Below are 8159 nucleotides of genomic sequence, written 5' to 3'. Positions count from 1 at the left end.
GAGGCGCCGTTTTAAGCCAAGTTAGATCTAATTGTTTCGTGAAGTTGACCTTCGATCAGCCTCGGCTCAGTCTGTCAATGTTTGGTGATGCGAATTGAAACAATGAAAGGGTCAGTCTTTTACTGTTGAATTAATATTTGTTTATCTGTGCACTGAAAAGACAGCTGGGTCGAAATATCTGTGACTGGAATGTATTGTTTTGTCAATAACAAGCTTTCCAACATTGAACAACCTACATTTCTTGGTGTGTTTTTTTTTTTTTATCCTTGAACAAGTTGAAGTTGAACTTCTAAGTTGAGTGTTAATATGTGCATTGAATGGGGCGCATTGTATTTTGCTGTTCTAGTCGAGTTAAGAATCGAGTAGATATTATTTTCCCGGGTATTGGAAATGCCATAAGTGTGTTTGCTTATTTGTGACCCAAACTGGTCGATCAAATTCAAAGTAGTTTGCTCACTGATGTGAAGTAGAGCAAGAATGAAAAATAGTATAGGTCTAGTAGTATGTTATTTTTAACTTTACACTCAAGTTCAAATTCTTTGGAATTCAGCGCACAAGCAAAAAAGAAATCATTTCATTTACTGATCGAGCTTCAATGGTATTTTTTTGTGGTTTTTTTTCCACTGCATATAGTTAGTGGTGTGTGTTTTACTGTCATAAGACTCAAATTATAATTTAAACAGCGATGCTTAGAGTTTTAAATAAAATGTGTTTGTGTTGCACAGTGCATACTGATGTATGCAGGATATTTGAATTATTACAGATGCATACCAGCTGGATCCTGTTGTAACATGTCACACCTTGAGATGAGACACCCACAATGGAAACATCACACTCACAGCTGTCTTGAATTGGAAAAGGTCAGTTGCCTCTTTATTATTCATGTACACAGTGTATGTGTTTTGTGCTGTGTGTGCAGTTTAAATTTCAAAGATCACTCTGGCTTTCTGTTACTTTTTTGTGTAAAAATGTGTGTATCTGATGGTTTTGGGGGCTTTATGTTCTAATTTGAACACTTCTGAAGAACGGCATATATATATATATATATATATATATATATATATATATATATATATATATATATATATGTATATGTATATGTATATATAGGTATATGTGTACTTAGTTTTTTTGTTGCCTCTATAATCTATTCCATGCTTTAACCATACAGACTCATAATGTGGCTTGTGTGTGTTTTTTATGTGATGTTAGTAAGTTGTGAAATTATCTGAGTAATTCTGAGTTACATATAAAATAAGTAACAGTGTGGCCACTTATGTTTCCAGTACACAGCGGCTGACCATTCGGACCATGTTTCCTATTGGGAATTGATCTTGGCTGTTTCTGTTCTGCAAAGGTATGATTAAGGCTTCCTTTGATGATGAATGTTTTTGTGTGTGTTTATGTGTATGTGTCACTGTGGGTGGGTGTGTGTGTGTGTGTGTGTGTGTGTGTGTGTGTGTGTGTGTGTGTGTGTGTGTGTGTGTGTGTGTGTGTGTGTGAATGAAACTTCAGTAATTTATGCTTTCACTTTTCAGAGTTACATGACATACAAGCCAAAATATGATATATTTTGCTGAAATTTGAATCAATGAATGTCTTTGTAGTCAGTAATTTTCAGGGTTGAAGTTCTGACTCAAAATGACTGTGATTGATAAACTCCATATCACATTATCAGAAATGTTAGTTAGGACAAGTATTATTTAAACTCAATTTAACTGAATTCATACAGGGAGAGGATTGTTATCACGAAGGTTACCAGTATACCAGGTTTATGATTTTTCAAAGTGCACAATCTCTTTTTCAGTGGACCCGTTGAACTTCAAGTCCTGCATTTACAATGGTCCAGTGCTGTGTTTATCTGCTAACCTGGTCATACCAATGCGTTGTTGTGAACAGGTAAGTAATGCTTTTGCTTGCTTTTTTCTCTTTGGTTTCATCTTCTTATGCAGTTGTCCCTACTTCAGTACCTGTGTTTTTGGACTGAACATGTAGAGCTCAGAAGTCTCTATGTCATGCTTAAACCACAGGCTAATCCTTTGACTTGCGCACGCATGTGACTGTGTTTAATGGTGATGTCTGTAGGTATCTGTATCTAAGTGAGTAGTTATGATTTTAAATGAGTAACAGTGTGTCTGTTTATGATTGCAGTACACACGTTATGGCCAACCATCCTGATGATGTTTCCCTGTGGAGAGATCTTTTCTGTTTCTGTTCCGCAAAAGGGTTGACTGCGGCTTTCACTTATGGTATGTTTGATTTTGTTTTGTTTTTCTCAGCTATTCAGGCTTTCAGCAGGATAGTCAGACTTGAGAGTTACAGGCCTAAGAAGATTTTCAATCTTGACTGTAAATATTATCTTGATTCCTGGTTAGTGTTGTGGTTGTGCACCAATGTTATTCGACAAAAAGCTTCGGCATTTCAAATATTGGATGCCTTTTTTTGTTGTTTTATGAACCTAAACTGTGCTCTGAGTCTGACAGTATTTTCAGCCTCCGTCATAATAGGTCAGGTATGCAGACTCCAGGCCTGCATGTTCAATGTCCATAGTTTTGACCCCATGGCATTTCTGTAGATACAAAATTGCGGTACTACTTCTCTCCGGAAACCCCCGAAAACCTCATCCGAAATAAGAACATTTGTCCTTAGATCGTGTTTTGTTACATAATGTTTGCAATCATGACTTATATTTGCAACTTTCACAGTTCATGGCTTTATTTTCGTGTTTGTGCGAGGATTTACGAAGGAGCGAAAGCACTAATCACATGACGTCATCAGTACTTGTGCTTTCGAGTAACAATAGTTACCTTGCTCCCTTGCATTGAAATTGTTGCATCGATTTCGTCGATAATCCGGCTCTCAACACAAATATAAGGGTGCATGTAGCACGAATCAGGCTTACTTTTTACAGGCATGTCCAATACTTCACTTTGAAGATAGATTTAGTTAGTCTAGATGGGGTTTTCAGGGGTTTTCGGAGGTTTTCGGAGACAAGTAGTACCCCAACATTGTTTTCTGGCCATAACATATTGACCCACATATATTTTGAATTCATGCAGGTTTAACTGGCTGATTGTCCTCTGTGTCTGGGATGAACACGGCTCTGAAATGCACTTTAGATTTATCCGTGAACTTACATGTAAAAAAACTGATGTAAAAGGATATTATTTATTGACAATGTTCTTTTCTTTTGTGTAGCTTATCAAGGTGCTGCTAATCGATGCTGTCAACACAAATGAGAGACACTGAAACAAGGAAAGTCAGACTCAGAGCCCTGGCAGCCACATACATTCCATGTGTTCCCTTGCTGTAGAGTTTCACAAATCAATCTCAAATAATATTACTGGTGAGTGTTTGTGTTTTACACTTGTTTCGTTTGTGGGTACAATGGAACCTACCTTTCAAAGATCTTGACTATTAACACAAAAATATACTGAAAGCAGATCACGTCCTATGAGAGAAACCATCTTTAAATGGAATTGTTTTCAGACATAATTACATTGTGAACTGAAAACTTGGAAAGCTAGTTTCTTCAATACAAGGTTCCACTGTACAATTAGCTGCCTGTAAGATAAGTTTCACAGTATTTGCCTGTACTGTCAAGATGTTTTGGCATGATCAGTCACAAATAACACTCTTGGAAAGCACTTTGTGTCATCATTCCTGGTTTAAATGTTTGTGTTATGGAAGTTTTCTGAATTATGTGTCCCTGATTTTTATCTTATGTTGTAATACAGGCTTTGTGTTTGTATTCATGTGTGTGTTACTTTGTATGTGAAGGAAGCTTTGAAGAATCAGCTAATATTGAGCTCCTTATTTTCTATTTCTTATCAAATAACCAAAGGGAAGTAATCGCTCAATGACATGTGTAATAGAGTAAGCGAGAGTTGTACGGAACCTTTTCTCCTGGCACCTGAGAGAATAACAAGCATTGAAATGAACATTGAATTTGTTCTGTTTAAAACCAGTCTTGATCTAAGGACTAAGTCCAGTCGAGAATAAAAGCTGGTTCTTGTATATGACTGTGTACGTAGGTGTTAGTTGGAGTGCCTTGGAGAATGATGAGCATATGAGCTTGCGGTGATCATCCTTTTTTGAGGATGAAAGTCGCTTGTTCATTTCAATGCTTGTTATTCTCTCAGGTGCCAGGAGAAAAGGTTCCGTACAACTCTCGCTTACTCTATTACACATGTTGTATGCATTGAGCGATTACTTCCCTTTGGTTATTTGATAAGAAATAGAAAATAAGGAGCTCAATATTAGCTCTGCCTCATTCTGTTTGACTTTCTATTTCTTATTTTCTGCCTTTCATGGCACTTTTTCAGTACCATGAGGATGAGTGTAAATAAATTAAAAACATGTACCTATAGTATAAATAAGGGGAGAACTGAAGGAAAATGGCTGTCGTGTGTTCAGGTGGCTTCAGACTATGTACACTAACTAATGATTTGATAAATTGTTGTTAGTTTCAGGGAAACTCTGTTGGACCTGGGCTGCAGAGGAGAGGTAGCAAATGCAGCCAAGCAGATCGAGTCTCATCTTTTGAAGGAAGGGAAGGCGCATCACTTGTTTATGCCTGGTGATGGATCACCGAGGACGTCAGCACGGCACTGGGAGTCCTTACTAAACACATTGCCTTTCGCTGCATATATATTCAGAGATAGCCGAAAAGTCGCAGCATTGTGAATACAAATTGTATTCTGAGTGTTGATAATTATCACTAATTGATGGGGCGGGAATGTAGCTCAGTCGGTAGCGCGCTGGATTTGTATCCAGTTGGCCGCTGTCAGCGTGAGTTCGTCCACACGTTCGGCGAGAGGTTTATTTCTCAGAGTTACCTTTGTATGCAGACTCTCCTCGGTGTCCGAACACCCCCGTGTGGACACGCAAGCACAAGACCAAGTGCGCACGAAAAAGATCCTGTAATCCATGTCAGAGTTCGGTGGGTTATAGAAACACGAAAATACCCAGCATGCTTCCTCCGAAAGCGGCGTATGGCTGCCTAAATGGCGGGGTAAAAACGGTCATACACGTAAAAGCCGTGGGAGTTTCAGCCCATGAACCAACAAACAAAATCACTAATTGATCAGCATTACATGGTTTTGTATTTTAAAACAAATGTGACTATTTCTTTAACCTTTGCCGGATGCCGCTTTTGACTACACACTCCCGACGATGCGGGTTTGTCTGAACCCATACATTTGAAAGAGGGTTTTTACCGTTTATTCCTCTAACGACGATGCGGGTTTGTCTGAACCCATACATTTGAAAGAGGGTTTTTACCGTTTATTTCTCTAACGACGGGGTGGGTTCAGGGAAACCCACAGCGCTACTTCAGTGGTTGCATCGAGTTTCTCCCTTCACCGACCTCTTGCAGGGGAGGGAGAGGGGGAGGGAGAGGGGGAGGGAGAGGGGGAGGAGAGGGGGAGGGAGAGACTGAGAGAGACTGAGAGACTAAGAAAGAGAGAGAGAGAGAGAGAGACTAAGAAAGAGAGAGAGAGAGACTAAGAAAGAGAGAGAGAGAGACTAAGAAAGAGAGAGAGAGAGTCTAAGAAAGAGAGTGAGAGATTAAGAAAGAGAGAGAGAGAGAGACTAAGAAAGAGAGAGAGAGAGAGAGACTAAGAAAGAGAGAGAGACTAAGAAAGAGAGAGAGAGAGAGACTAAGAAAGAGAGAGACTAAGAAAGAGAGAGAGAGACTAAGAAAGAGAGAGAGACTAAGAAAGAGAGAGAGAGAGAGACTAAGAAAGAGAGAGAGAGAGATACTAAGAAAGAGAGAGAGAGAGACTAAGAAAGATAGAGAGAGAGAGACAAATAAAGAGAGAGAGAGAAAAATAAAGAGAGAGAGAGAGAGACTAAGAAAGAGAGAGAGAGACTAAAAAAGAGAGAGAGAGACTAAGAAAGAGAGAGAGAGACTAAGAAAGAGAGAGACTAAGAAAGAGAGAGAGCGAGAGACTAAGAAAGAGAGAGAGACTAAGAAAGAGAGAGAGAGACTAAGAAAGAGAGAGAGACTAAGAAAGAGAGAGAGAGAGACTAAGAAAGAGAGAGAGAGAGAGAGAGATACTAAGAAAGAGAGAGAGAAATAAAGAGAGAGAGAGAGACTAAGAAAGAGAGAGAGAGACTAAGAAAGAGAGAGAGAGACTAAGAAAGAGAGAGAGAGACTAAGAAAGAGAGATAGAGACTAAGAAAGAGAGAGAGAGACGAAGAAAGAGAGAGAGAGACAAAGAAAGAGAGAGAGAGAGAGACTAAGAAAGAGAGAGCTAGAGAGAGACTAAGAAAGAGAGAGAGAGAGACTAAGAAAGAGAGAGCGAGAGAGACTAAGAAAGAGAGAGAGAGAGAGACTAAGAAAGAGAGAGAGAGAGAGACTAAAAAAAAAGAGAGAGAGAGAGACTAAGAAAGAGAGAGAGAGAGACTAAGAGAGAGAAAGAGAGACTAAGAAAGAGAGAGAGACTAAGAGAGAGAGAGACTAAGAAAGAGAGAGAGAGACTAAGAGAGAGAGACAGAGAGAGAGACTAAGAGAGAGAGAGACTAAGAAAGAGAGAGAGAGAGACTAAAAAAGAGAAAGAGAGACTAAGAAAGAGAGAGAGAGAGACTAAGAGAGAGAAAGAGAGACTAAGAAAGAGAGAGAGACTAAGAAAGAGAGAGAGAGACTAAGAGAGAGAGAGAGAGAGACTTAGAAAGAGAGAGAGACTAAGAAAGAGAGAGAGAAAGAGACTAAGAAAGAGAGAGAGAGAGACTAAGAAAGAGAGAGAGAGACTAAGAAAGAGAGAGAGAGAGAGACTAAGAAAGAGAGAGAGAGAGACTAAGAAAGAGAGAGAGAGAGACTAAGAAAGAGAGAGAGAGACTAAGAAAGAGAGAGAGAGAGAGACTAAAAAAGAGCTAGAGAGAGAGAGAGAGACTAAGAAATAGAGAGAGAGACTAAGAAAGAGAGAGAGAGAGACTAAGAAAGAGAGAGAGAGACTAAAAAAGAGAGAGAGAGACTAAGAAAGAGAGAGAGAGAGACTAAGAAAGAGAGAGAAAAAGAGAGACTAAGAAAGAGAGAGAGACTAAGAGAGAGAGAGAGACTAAGAAAGAGAGAGAGAGACTAAGACAGAGAGAGAGAGAGACTAAGAAAGAGGGAGAGAGAGACTAAGAAAGAGAGAGAGAGACTAAGAAAGAGAGAGAGAGACTAAGAAAGAGAGAGAGCGAGAGACTAAGAAAGAGAGAGAGAGAGAGACTAAGAGAGAGAGAGACTAAGAAAGAGAGAGAGAGAGACTAAGAAAGAGAGAGAGAGAGACTAAGAAAGAGAGAAAGAGAGAGAGACTAAGAGAGAGAGACAGAGAGAGAGACTAAGAGAGAGAGACAGAGAGAGAGACAGACAGAGAGAGACAGAGACAGAGACAGACAGTCAGACAGTCGGATAGACGGATAGACAGACAGACAGAGCAACTGACAACAGACATACAGACAGAGAGATACGGACAGACAAACAGAGAGACAGACAGTCTCTTGGAGACAAACAGGCAGACAGACACTGTTCCGCCGCTTTGGTAATTATGGGTGTAGCAGAACCCGCGCCGTCGGCAGAGGGATAGTTACAATCACTACTACTCTTTAAAAGTATGGGTATGTGTGAACCCAGGAAGCACGGCAAAGGTTAATACGCAAAGGGTTTCTTATTATATTTGTCCTAATCAAAAATGTTAAATGTGTCAAAATGCCATCAAATTCAAAATGTAAAGCCTAGGTAGAATATGATTCATAATTTTATTTTTAGTTGTAACTAAGTAGGTGTATCTTCTTCTTCTTCTTCTGCGTTCGTGGGCTGAAACTGCTACGTACACTCGTGTTTTTTGCACGAGTGGAATTTTACGTGTATGACCGTTTTTTACCCCGCCATTTAGGAGGAAACATGCTGGGTATTTTCGTGTTTCTATAACACACCGAACTCTGACATGGATTACAGGATCTTTTTCGTGCGCACTTGGTCTTGTGCTTGCGTGTACACACGGGGGTGTTCGGACACCGAGGAGAGTCTGCACACAAAGTTGACTCTGATAAATAAATCTCTCGCCGAACGTGGGGACGAACTCACGCTGACAGCGGCCAACTGGATACAAATCCAGCGCGCTACCGACTGAGCTACATCCCCGCCCCAGTAAGTGTATCTAAATTTAATTACG

General features: G+C 39.8%; 1 long non-coding RNA gene across 2 annotated transcripts; it reads left to right on the top strand.

Moving 5' to 3' along the window:
• The first annotated feature begins 668 nt into the window (after nt 1-668).
• LOC138945507 (uncharacterized) lies at nt 669-5129 on the top strand. Of its 2 annotated transcripts, XR_011449022.1 has the most exons (5): nt 669-860; nt 1287-1357; nt 2152-2249; nt 3199-3346; nt 4467-5129. It is a non-coding gene; the product is annotated as an uncharacterized lncRNA (long non-coding RNA). The 2 variants fall into 2 exon arrangements; XR_011449021.1 differs by lacking the exons at nt 669-860; nt 1287-1357 and adding an exon at nt 1819-1899.
• Nucleotides 5130-8159: the final 3030 nt, after the last annotated feature.

The sequence above is a fragment of the Littorina saxatilis genome, linkage group LG13 (genome assembly GCF_037325665.1).
Source record: "Littorina saxatilis isolate snail1 linkage group LG13, US_GU_Lsax_2.0, whole genome shotgun sequence".
Lineage (NCBI taxonomy): Eukaryota > Metazoa > Mollusca > Gastropoda > Littorinimorpha > Littorinidae > Littorina > Littorina saxatilis.
This window is presented reverse-complemented; position numbering and strand designations above follow the sequence as displayed.